Source organism: Nothoprocta perdicaria, unplaced genomic scaffold (assembly GCF_003342845.1).
Source record: "Nothoprocta perdicaria isolate Ctin4 unplaced genomic scaffold, notPer1 scaffold_276, whole genome shotgun sequence".
NCBI classification, from domain to species: domain Eukaryota; kingdom Metazoa; phylum Chordata; class Aves; order Tinamiformes; family Tinamidae; genus Nothoprocta; species Nothoprocta perdicaria.
Window position 1 is genome coordinate 382,405 of NW_020455506.1, and position 10,041 is coordinate 392,445.

Consider the following 10,041-nt stretch of genomic DNA (forward strand, 5'->3'; position numbering starts at 1 on the left):
GTAACAGAGAAAGAATAAATAATGTCAAAAAACTTCATAATACTGAAAGACACAAGGCAGTATGGAGGCTAAACATATAAACATGTATCATCACATTTGATTTCTAGCCTCTCAAGCAGTTTTCAAGGCAGGTAGGTCAATGCATATGCCTAGGCTTCTTACTTTAAAGAAATATAAATCTCTAGTCTAAAATATTACAAAAATCTCTAACCTAATACATTACAAAGTAGTATGAGAGAAATCCAATGCTTCTGATAGTCTCCTGAACTACTTTAATGCTGATCTCTGTTGAAAAGCTGGATTATTATTGAAATGTGAATTCCATCAAGATTAATATTTATACTTGTAGGAGTAGCATCTCAGACTAGGCCAGAAACAAATGACCTAGACATAAAATTGTAAGACATCCTAAAACCTCTTTGCTACTACCTGCTTGTTTTCATCAGCTGCTTCTGCCTCTTTTCCATAAAAATCATAGATTAAAAAAAAAAAGCCTCCATTGCATCACATGAATAAAGAAAGAAACAGCACCTGAAATTAATTTGGTCAATCAAGTAATGACAGCATACACAGTACTGGCTTTTATGACAGATAACAAGGATTTGATAAGTATTTACTAAGAGGTGTTTGTTGATGGAAGTTTTATATTTTCTGTCAAAAATTCTCATAATATTGAGTGCTTTTTTCCATGTTTATTTGAAATGCCACTTTTCTAAATTCCAGAAATTTCCCTTACATACCTGATCTTTCCAGGGAAAATAAACAAACAAGAAAACCAGCCTCCACAGACTTTAACATATTGGCAGTAAAGCTTTGTAAGAACAAAGTTATTTAAATGGCATTATCTGCTATTTGTCTTATTCTATATTGCCATTTTTTCCCCACTGAGTGCTAATAAGTGCTTGCCGTTGAAGAGGTTTACATTTAACATCTGTCACTTGTATCCAGAAGTAGCACCTACAGGGAACTGTCAAATAGATTGTTATTCTCCTCTGTAGCACCAGCAAATCTGTCTCACATCATTTACATACAGATAGTTATAGGCATTCATCATTTCATTATGCTGACTGCCTCACTATTCTAATGTATAATGTCTCCTTAATGAGCCTCAAAAAATACAATATTCCTTGATTTATGACTGCTTAACTGAAAAATTATACAGATTGACGAAAACTCATCATAAAGCATTTTCTGTGTTCCCACTACCTTGCACTTTAAATTTAACAATGATTCTTGAGTTAATCTCATAATTTGTTTCTTTGACAAAAGAAATGATTAAAATTTAACACATCAGACTTGAGTGTCACTGCCATTTTAATAAGTATACTTGAAGTTCAATGAGACAACAATATATAATTTGACAATCAAAATTGATCACTTTTGGTAAAAGACAGAAATAAATGTATTGGACAAACAGTTTCAATATTATTTTAGGTCCATTACTGTAAGCTTCCTAGCTTCTCTGGAATACTGGACACTAGTCACAAGCAGAGAAGACTAAAGTCTGTTCACAGATTTAAGTAAATTGAACCGTGCTTTATGTATGAACTTCAAATATTTCCTACCCACGAATGTTTACCACTCAATAAGAGTTCTGCTGTTAAACTACCACATATTGAAGCATCATAAATATACCTAAAACAACAGCTTAGAAGCAGAATTAATTCACCTAACTGAACTCCGTGCTCAGTTTCTCCTCCTGCATCTCCATGGGGTTACAAAGAACACAGGCATACACAATTAGGAGCATCTGTTTTTCCCTCTACTCAAGCAGAAAAGCACGTGCTTTCACAGAACACTGCAACTAGTCTTCAGAAGCAAACATTTTTACTAACAATGGAAAAAGAGATGATACTTTGTTTCTGACATAGTTACATGCAGTTACATTTAGTTACATGCAGCTGAAAGATTGTGCAATTCAATGTAGTCCATGCCTGCTTAAGGAGCAAAGCTCTGTCTGAAAATTTTCCCACAGAGGTAATTGTCATAATTTGCTCCCCCATGTATTTTCCACTGACCAACAGTTCAACAGCACTGAAGACATTTGGCCTGTATCTGAATATCTCAGCTCAGTCACATGCCATAAAAGTTATCCAGGAATATAGGATGGACACTTTTTCATCTCTTTCAAAATGCCTCCAGTCTTTTCCAGGTTCAAAGATAGTAACTGCAGATATAAACCATGCAGATGACCATCAATATGCGCTTACACTGTTTGATTACATAAGCCTTGCCTTCTATCTGCAAATAATAAAGCCAGCTAAACAGCCTGTAGTCGATGTAGTAAAAATGTGTAGAGAATGAAGCAACAGATGGCAAGCTGCAATCCCTATATCCCCCCAAAAAGTCAACTTTGAGCAATCATGAAAAGCAACCTCTAGTACTATTACATATTCTAGAGCCAGAAAAAAAAAAAAAACAGTAGATACAGAAATATTTTAAGATGACAGAAAATAAAGTGTCAAAATTACACTGATCCCTTTCACCCTGACAGATCATCAAATGCTCCATACAACAAAACTTCTCATTTCTGTTGTTAGATCTGTATTTCAGACATGCAAAAGTCATGCACTGACTATTCCAGTTAACTTCAACATCTCTATTTCATTGATGTCAAGAAGTCAAGCTTTTAAAGAATATACTATATTATGCCCTGATTAAGGCACTATTTTTATTATCTTTAAAAATTTGCATGTGCACACATTTTAACCATATAAACGCAAGAGTCCATCAAATGAACCAATAAAAAATTCTCTTACATCTGATTTTTCTAAATCAAACAGAAATCACAAATCATCTTTGGTAGCAGGATTTTGTGTCTTAAAACTCCTAAAAATAAACCACAAAACTGGGGAGCCAACTCAGGTACCTATTACAAATAAGATAATACAGTCAAAGAAACATATTTATACACGTGGGTTCTTGTAAATTCAAAATATCTCAAAACATCCATTCCTCTAACAAAAAAAAAAAAAAAAAAAGGTATGTTTTATGTTAACTTTTATCACTCTGATAAAATTCAGCCTGAAAAATGTTTATTTACCACTTTATCAATCACAAGAGTGTGTCTCTGATTGTCATTCTGACCATCTCAGAACCAATCCTTCTGTGCCTCATAATGAAACTGACAAATACATAAGAATACAGAATAAAACTGACAAATACATAAGAATAGTCTGTGCTATTTAATAACATGGAAGGCAATGGAAGAGATAGAGAAAAAGAATGATGGGAACTCTTCATAATTTCTTTATTTTGTAATTCTAGCTTTTGCTCATGACTGTAAAATACATCTCAGATCATTATGCACTCATTCAAAAGATCATTATGCACTCATTACATTTAAATATCAAAGGATCAGAAGCTTTAGGCTTGAGCCTATTGTACAGAGGATTCTGAAACCTGGCCAATAGTGTCTACATTCTTCCTGTTACTCCTTCTCAAAACTTAGTTTCAGAGGAGACTTTGGGGAGCATCAGAAATATTAAATTGTTAAAATCAGAAAACATTTAAACTTCCTCATTGTTCTCTCAATATTCTGTAAGCACATAAGTACATGGAATTGCTTCCTTCATAGAGTACTATATCACTAGGAACTAAACAACATTTTATAAAGTGTGTTTCATTCTGTTGGAGTCTACTTACAGTAAGCTGGTCCTATGAGTGGGTTCAACACTTCAATCAGTGTAGACTGCACACAGGAAGAAAATCCAGAATGTATTCTGTTCTTTTGCTTAATTTTCTGTCCTTCTGGAGATACACCTAGAAAATAACCAATGCAGAATAAGTACAAACATACACAGAAAAAAATACAAACTAAATCATTTGAAATAGATTATTTTGAACAATAATTTATTGCAAAGTCTGCACGATCTTCTCTCAAATGTAATTACCACATTATAGAAAATAAAAGTTTTAAATTTGCCCTCATTCATATCTGCAGTACTCAAGTGCTTCTAGAGTTCTTCTATCTCATGGCTGGCAAACAGAATCAAACAGTTGCCACTGTTACACCTGAACAGCCATCTGGTGGTCTGAGAGGAGAAACATAATGACGACAGAGAGTGGTCAGGAGAGCTTTCCGAAACAGTCTAACTAGGTTTTCAGTCAGTATGGAGAACAATGATACAAGTATTTGTAAAATGACCAGTCTAGTTCATTTTAATAACAGAGTTAATTCCACTGAAAGGCCAAAAAAGAGGGGAGAAAGAAAGAAGAAAAAAAAAAAATAGTGCCACTTCATTTACTTTTAGCAGTTTCAAACATTCTGCCATCAAGTTTGTCTCTTGTACCTTTGCTACAGGTTACCAATTCTGTACAAGAAGAGGTAGATATTATGCCTCCTTTGGAAATTTTCCAAAGGATCTTCCACCAGGTCCTGTAACACTTTCTGAGCTCTGAGCTCTCATATTAGTGATATTGAGAGTATAAACAGCTGTGTTAGGAAGTGAGGAGTCCAGACCTGGGTATGCCTGTAACAGTAGGGCATGCTGAACATGCTTTCACCGTACTCTTTCCTGACAGGTTAGAGGTCATTCCCCATCTTACATCTACGCAGTTAGTTAGTCTATGCAGCTACAGTTAGCCTCGGTTGCTTGTTTTGACCAAACTATGTGCTATTATTTTCTCTCGTTTCTGAAACTAATTGTGATTATTTTGAACTTGAACCCTGTCCTCCTATATGACTGCAGCAAAAGTTATCTCTATTATAATCACCTAAGTTACCACTGAAATTATGGAACAGTCCTAGACTTGGTACAGGCTGCTGTGGAATTCACTCAACTTTTCTGAATGACCCCAGATCAACTCTGAATAAATGTGGGGTTTTTTTTTGTTTTTGTTTTAATCTCTCTTCTCTGTTCCCTATTAAGTTAAACAGTAACTTGAGAGCATTCTGATATATACCATAAATCCCTAGCTTGCTTAAGGGCAAGTCTCACAAGGCTTCAACAAACAGTTTACCAAAACTAATTTATGTCACGTCCTCTTAAGGCTTCATGCATTATTTTTTTGAGTGAGGCAGGGTAGGACTGACTTGTTCCCCACAAATCTATGCTGACAGTTCATTCTCTCCATCTCCTACAGGTGCTTAGAAAAAAAAAGAAAAAGTTTGATAAATTGTTCTAAGTCTCTCTCTGAAATACAGTTAATAGAACTGATCTACTATTCTTTGGATATTTTTTCAGGCATTGTATTTGTCCATTAAACTTCTGCAATTTCACCATCCTAAAGTTATTTCTCTGCAGTTACCAGATCTCTTGTAGATTTTTTCCCCTCTATGCACATGTATCTGCCTTTAAAAAGGCACAAAAATGACTGTCTCAGCATAAGATCAAGACAGTGTTGTTTCGAAATGATAGAGTCTTGCAGTCAGGCAATTTATACTGATATTTTCCTAATAGAAAGCATGACTTTCCATTTAATTACTTTGCTTTGATAGCAAAAAACCACTGTATGAAATTCTACTACTGCACTCAGCAAGCTTTGAATTTTCTGTGGTATTCTTTGTACTAGTTACACAAAAAACCTGACATAACACAAGGTATGTTTGTTTTTAAAGGGGAGGGGGGACCCAAATGCACAAAGATTTGTCCCATCATTTGCTCTGATCGTCCAGTTAAAATTTATCCTCAGAGAAACAGTATCTTTATCTCTTTAGTTCAGTTTAGTATACATTTCACAAAGAAAATGGATTTTTCTGTTCTTTCAATATAGCTAAATAAAAATCTTGGATTGTTTTCATTTTTGAAATCGATGCCCCTATTTGGGAAATTTAGAACAGCTACTGCTGCAAGCTGCTTAGCAGGTACAGAAATATTAATCAGATTACTGAAAATCTGCTACTTGAAGGAAAGCTCACCAAATACAAAAAGAGATGAACCTTAGACTAGTCGGAGAAAGTGTTCCAACTCCCCATATTTAACCGTGTCAATTCTCTGGCAGGTAAATAGGGCCAGGCTCAGTTAACTCAGCATGTGTGTGGGGGCATGTACGCATTCATGCATGCATGTAAGCACTTCTCTGATATAGCCTATCACTTACTTGATCCTCTCAACAAAACGAGCTTAATAGTGCCATGTTGTCCGGTGTTTCTTTCCCTGTCACATAAACTGCTGGAAGACGCACACATCGATCGACTACCTCTCAAATAAATTAATGAATTTACACGCCCATGGCAACTAAAGATCTTGTTTGTTTTTGTCTCCTGCATCTTCCAGCTTCGCCCCTACTCTCAGTTTTGTCTTTTTTTCCTTTCCTCTCTGTTCTTGTTCCTATTAGGTCTATCAGATTAACATAACTTCTTTAATCTTGTGATAGAAATCAGACTGGAAATTTCCTTAGTGTGTGCTGTAGATACACACTAAGCACCACTGTAGTGCAGGACAACCAAAGGCAAACAAACATACGTGCTCATGTAAAAGAACCAACTTTGACACAAGAATATAAGACTAAAAGTAATATACAGAAGCCTCCCTCATGCAGCTTTCTGCTTAAAAGGAGTCTTTGATCAAGAGATAGTAGAACTTGACTCAAAAAAGACTGAGAAATACCATATATCCCTAATTACAAAATCACATTAACATTTGCATTTTGAACATTACAACAGATTGCTGTATAACACTTTGGCTTTTCCATAATACTCTACCCATAGTATATGTAATTTCTCTTAAGAAAGGCAATTCCAGCCTATAGTTCTACTACTGTAGTACTATAGCTCTACTAGCATCCAGTGCTAGTATAGATAGATATAACTTATAACTAGATAGTATAGATATAACTAGATAGTTATAAATAAGCTCTATCCAGTGACATAAAATTATCCATTTATTCTGGTCATCAGTCCTGCCTTACTCATATTCCAACAGCAGATGATGGAGTTTCTATCCAAGATACTCCATGAAGACACAAAATAAATAAGTAATGCAAACCCTAACCTAAAAAAGGAATTTCTTCCAGATTTGGTATTTTCAAGCTTTCCTATAAATTCTCTTTAACACTGTAAAACATTAACCTATGAAATAAAATTCTTTACCTCTTCCTAAAATTCCTCCACCGTGCACAAGCTGAGAAATCACCTCTTCTGCACGGGTTGACTTTTGCTTACTGGCCTTACTCAACATGGTTACGTTTCCTAAAGAGACTGCGCCGGGTGGATGTAACAGCAGCTCTACCTAACTCCTCCCTCTCATGCACTCCTCGTGCCCAACTGCGGACGGAACCTCTTGAGCTACACAGCTCAAAAACTTTTTAGTAGACTAAAAGAACAGGTCTAGGAGATAAACGAGTATTTCGGAAAATACCCACACACAGGAGGAGGGAGAAAACCAACGTTCACAGTGCTCCAAATTCCACCTCTTCCCGCGACTCCAGCACGACGCCTCGCACAAACATGGCGGCACCCCGCCGGCCACGTGTCGCCTGTAGGGGTTGGGCCAGCTCGTAGTCTCGCGAGAAGGAGCGAGACGGCGGAGGGCGGGGGTGACGGCGCGTGTGCGGCGCTGTTGCGAGGCGCTGAGGCAGCGCTGAGAGACCGTTAGCGGCCGTTAGCGGGATTGTCAGTGGCGGTTGGTGCCTTCGGGGATTGCGCCAGCTGTGGGCTTCGCGTCCCGACCTTCAGGGAGCGGCGCCGTGAGATGTAGCGGCTGTAGCAGAAGGCGGCCCGACTCCTCCTGCCGGAGGAGCAGGAGCGGCGAGGCGGCCCCAGACCACTGCAGGCCCATGCCCTCTTTTGGACTGAAACGGGTTGCCTGGAGGTTGCATGGCGGCAGCAAAGGTGAAGAGTGACCTCCTGAACAAACCTTGGGAGAAGCCTGATACGCTCTGTCTCCCTGAAGGGTCATAGCAATTGAGAGGTTTATGATAACTGGAGAGACAAAAAAAAAAAAAAAAAAAAAAAAAAAAAAAAAAAANAAAAAAAAAAAAAAAAAAAACAGACATAACACCTGTCTGCAAGAAGGAAGATCGCAGAAACTGAAGGTCTGTCAGTCTTACTGACAATGAGATGCCTGGTAAAGTTATGGAGCAAATTTCCTTAAAAACCCTTTTAACATGTGAAAGACAAGACAATTGAAAATATGAAGCTAAGCTTTACCCAAGGGTGGTCATACTTGGCTATACTTAACCAGTGGATGTTGTACATCTTCATTTTAGCAAGGCCTGCATCCTTCTCCTCTAGAAAAAAATCTTGTGGACATAATAGAGTGACTTCAGCAGAAGGCCACCAAGATGGTCAGGAGACTGGAAAATATAGCATACAAGGACAGATCAAGAGACCTGGGCATGTTCAGCTTGGAGGAGAAAAGGCCAAGGGGAGATTTGATTGCTTTCTACAGTTAATTGATTGGAGAGAAGATGGAGCTAGACCTTTAGCAGAGATGCACAGTGATAAGAGGTAATTAAAACAGGGCATGATGTGATCATGTACTAGGAAAAAAAAAATGACTATGAGTGTTGTTAAAAAACACACTAACCCAGAGGGGTTGGGGAATAGCCATCCTTGGGGATGCAAAAACTTGACAAGGCCCTGGGTGACGACATGATGCTATCCTCTGGTTTGGACAAGGAGGTTGGACCAGGGCCTCTGAAGGTCCTTTCCAACCATCATACACCTATGATAAAACCTAAATTTATAGTATGTACAAATTTAGAGAGTTTTTGAAAATCTGAAATTTGAAATGGCATTACACAATGCTACTAGCATATAGGTATTTATTATGCAATTTAAATATATATGATGCTCAACTCCTTCCCAGGTATTTGTATCTAATACATACATGTGGGGATGCATGGGGTTTTGAAAAAGTAGATGCAAAGTATAAGAAAAGAAAATTAGCCTGATTTTTGAAATCTGAGAGTTGTTGTTCAGCACAAGACTAAAAGAAATTATTTAGATTTTTTAGAATAATCTACTCTGATAATCTTTTAATGTTTTATTTCCATTGTTTTTCACACAGTTATTAAGATAAGTCTAGGACACATTGGTTTGGTTAGGGATATACAGTCTAGGATATATAGGGATACAGTCTAAGTAACATGTATAGGGATACAGTCTAAGTAACATGTCTTTAGAGTTTTATGTGATTACATTACCTTATTTATTGTTCCTATCACTCTTTGCCATTTAAGATATGGAAGACACAATTTCATTTTCTAAAAGTATAAAGACAGTTCTCTTGTACAATGTATGTTATAGAAAACATCCTTTTTTTGGTCTTTGTGGAAAAATGATGTCCAATTACTATCTTTAAAATAGGAAGCTAATTTCTGATAAGAACTCAGAAACGATGACAGATAAGAATTAAACTGAAAAAATAGGCCTGTTAACATGGAAAGTAGCACACATGCTTGCTGTTTTAAAATACCAACTACTTTCTTTATGATAATTCAAATCATTGGTCTTCACCGCTGCATAGTGAAATGGCACATTTTCTGAAACTGGCTTTGATAGCATGAAGCTTTAAAGACTTGACCATTTGAAATTACCCAAAGAGGGGGGAAAAAACTGCATCAGAATTGTTACTTAAATTATTAATATGTCAAGCGCAGCCTGTGGAAGAATATTTCACATGAATACGATAAAATATTATATAGATAATTCTTTAAACAACATGTAAATTGTGAGATATTATGAAGCTGTAGAAACTTCATGATGCAATTCATGCTGCTTGAAAAGGAAGAGTTAGAACAATAGAAATGTTATCAATATCTTATTATAAGCACTTTATGAGAAGTGACATACCAAAAGGCTTGCTACCTAATACCTAGAAAAGTTTGAACAGTGCTTAGAGCTTATCAAAATGAAAACTATGTCCCTCTAAATTAATACATTTGCTAAAATAAGAAAAGGAGAATAGGTTCTTGCCACTGTTTTTTCCCTTCTAACTAACTGTAGTTTTTTAAATAAAATTTGGAGACTACTGGAGGAAGATGATCACAAAATAGTCCATCTGCTGTGGACAACATATTTCAGGTAAGTTACAGTTGAATTGGTTACTACACCTATAACATGGATTAAAATGAAATGAAAATGTATTTTAAAAA

At 36.5% G+C, this 10,041-nt stretch overlaps 1 long non-coding RNA gene across 1 annotated transcript; it reads right to left on the bottom strand.

Annotated features, from left to right (window-relative positions):
• Positions 1–1,486: 1,486 nt before the first annotated feature.
• On the bottom strand, positions 1,487–7,358 carry LOC112948760. The gene is made up of 3 exons (XR_003249694.1): positions 7,306–7,358; positions 3,646–3,762; positions 1,487–2,167 (listed from the first exon to the last, which is right to left on the bottom strand). It is a non-coding gene; the product is annotated as an uncharacterized LOC112948760 (long non-coding RNA).
• Positions 7,359–10,041: the final 2,683 nt, after the last annotated feature.